The sequence below is a fragment of the Poecilia formosa genome, unplaced genomic scaffold (genome assembly GCF_000485575.1).
Source record: "Poecilia formosa unplaced genomic scaffold, Poecilia_formosa-5.1.2 Scaffold1496, whole genome shotgun sequence".
NCBI lineage: Eukaryota > Metazoa > Chordata > Actinopteri > Cyprinodontiformes > Poeciliidae > Poecilia > Poecilia formosa.
Window position 1 is genome coordinate 1 of NW_006801435.1, and position 2647 is coordinate 2647.

The window sequence follows — 2647 nt, forward strand, 5'->3', positions numbered from 1 at the left end:
TCCTGAACCTCCTGATCTGGTTCCTCATCTTCACTCATTACATCACATTGACCTTTGACCTTCTAATCAGTCAGTCATCACTATTGATCACCACCAATCACCTGATTGGAAGAATGCAACATTTAACCACTGACCTTTGACCTGGAGATGAACCCGTTTCATCACCAGGACGACTCGTTTCCTGACTCTGCAGCTGTAGATCCCACTGTCTGCAGCTGAGGGACGTTCCAGAGTCAGACTGAGGTCTCCAGTCTGCAGTGGGTCGTCATTCATCCTGGTTCTGCTGCTGCTGGTCAGGTTCTGTTCTTCAGGATCATCAGAACCTTTCTGATACACATGGACCGTCCTGTTCTCTCCGTCCCTCCACTCCACTGTAGCACCTCCAGGCAGGTAGACTCTGGTTCTGCAGGGCAGCAGGACAAACTTCACCCCTGAATCCACCTCCACCTGTGGAGCTGAGAGACAACAGAGGACAAGATGAGCTGGACAGACAGATGGACAGCAGCTCTGATGAGAGAGAAGTGGAGCAGATGATGAGCTGATATCGTCTCTATCGTTCCTCCTGGACCTGGATGAACGATGGATAAAAACGATAAAAACCTTCATCAGCTCAGAGACCATGAAGGTTTTTCTGGTTTAAATGTTTCCTTGTAACTGAGACGTTCAAGTCAGAGAGAAAAATCCTCCAGCAGAGTTTCATCACCAAGCCAACGGCTCTGAATGCAGGACGGAACTGTAGTTTCTAGCTTCGCCACTAGGGGGCGCAGCCACTGTGATTAGCTAGCTGATTAATTCTCCCTCAGATTGGATAGCTCATTAATGCTGGTTCTGTTTGGCTAGCTTATTGCTGGCACTGATGTATAGCTGATTAATGCTTTTTCTGATGAGCTAGCTGATTAATGTTTGCTCTGATTGGCTAGCTGATTAAATCTAGCTGTGATTATCTAGCTGATTAATTCTCCCTCAGATTGGCTAGCTGTTTAATGCTGGTTCTGTTTGGCTAGCTAATTGCTGACACTGATTGGCTAGCTGATTAATGCTTTTTCCGATGAGCTAGCTGATTAACGTTCGCTTTGATTGGCTAGCTGATTAATGCTCGCTCTGATTGGCTAGCTGATTAATTCTTTTTTCTGATTGGCTAGCTGATAATGGCTTTTCTGATGAGCTAGCTGATTAACGTTCGCTTTGATTGGCTAGCAGATTAATCTAGCTCTAATTGGCTAGCTGATTAATTCGACCTCAGATTGGCTAGCTGATTAATGCTGGTTCTGTTTGGCTAGCTAATTGCTGACACTGATTGGCTACCTGATTAATGCTTTTCCTGATGAGCTAGCTGATTAATGTTCGCTCTGATTGGCTAGCTGATTAATTTTTTTTTTTATTGGCTAGCTGATTAATGCTGGTTCTGTTTGGCTAGCTTATTGCTTGGATAGCTGATTATTGCTTTTTCTGATGAGCTAGCTAGCTGATTAACGATGGCTCTGATTAGCTAGCTGATTAATGCTCGCTGTAATTGGCTAGCTGATTAATTCTACCTATGATTAGCTAGCTGATTACCGATGGCTCTGATTGGCCAGCTGATTAATTCTACCTCTGATTAGCTAGCTGATTAATGTTGGTTCTGATTGGCTAGCTTATTGCTGGCACTGATAAGCTAGCTGATTACCGATGGCTCTGATTGGCCAGCTGATTAATTCTACCTCTGATTAGCTAGCTGATTAATGTTGGTTCTGATTGGCTACCTGATTGCTGTCACTGATTAGCTAGCTGATTACCGATGGCTCTGATTGGCTAGCTGATTAATTCTACCTCTGATTAGCTAGCTGATTAATGTTGGTTCTGATTGGCTAGCTTATTGCTGGCACTGATAAGCTAGATGATTACCGATGGCTCTGATTGGCTAGCTGATTAATTCTACCTCTGATTGGCTAGCTGATTAACGATGTGTCTGATTGGCTAGCTGATTAATACTACCTCTGATTGGCTAGCTGATTAATGCTGGTTCTATTTGGCTAGCTTATTGCTGGCACTGATTGGCTACCTGATTAATGCTTTTACTGATGAGCTAGCTGACTAATGTTCACTCTGATTGGCTAGCTGATTCATTCTGGCACTCTTTTGTCCTAGATTATTGCTTGCACTGATTGGCTAGTTTATTAATGCTAGCTCTGATTGGCCAGTTGATTAATTCTACCTCTGATTGGCTAGCAGAATAATACTGGCACTCTTTTTTGCTAGCTTATTGCTTGCACTGATTGGCCAGTTGATTAATTCTACCTCTGATTGGCTAGCTGATTAATACTGGCACACTTTTTTGCTAGCTTATTGCTTGCACTGATTGGTTAGCTGATTAATGTTCGCTCTGATTGGCTAGCTGATTAATACTTTTTTCTGATTGGCTAGCTGATTAATGCTGGTTCTGTTTGGCTAGCAGATTAAATCTATCTCTAATTGGCTAGCTGATTAATTCAACCTCATATTGGCTAGCTGATTAATGCTGGTTCTGTTTGGCTAGCTTATTGCTGGCTCAGATTGGCTAGCTATTTAATGCTTTTTCTGATGAGCTAGCTGATTAATGTTCGCTCTGATTGGCGAGCTGATTAATGCTTTTTCTGATGAGCTAGCTGATTAATGCTCGCTCTGATTG

The 2647-nt window shown here is 43.0% G+C and overlaps 1 long non-coding RNA gene across 2 annotated transcripts in view; it reads right to left on the reverse strand.

The window, feature by feature from the left end:
- Nucleotides 1-1979: 1979 nt before the first annotated feature.
- Nucleotides 1980-2647, reverse strand: part of LOC107835300 (uncharacterized) — a 1583-nt gene continuing 915 nt past the window's right edge. The window contains exons 1-2 of one of the 2 annotated variants that reach the window (XR_001661111.1): nucleotides 2386-2429; nucleotides 1980-2083 (exon numbers count right to left, since the gene is read on the reverse strand). This is a non-coding gene — a long non-coding RNA (uncharacterized LOC107835300). Of the gene's footprint in view, nucleotides 2084-2385; nucleotides 2430-2647 lie in introns of those variants that run through there. The other variant, XR_001661110.1, reaches the window with a different exon arrangement.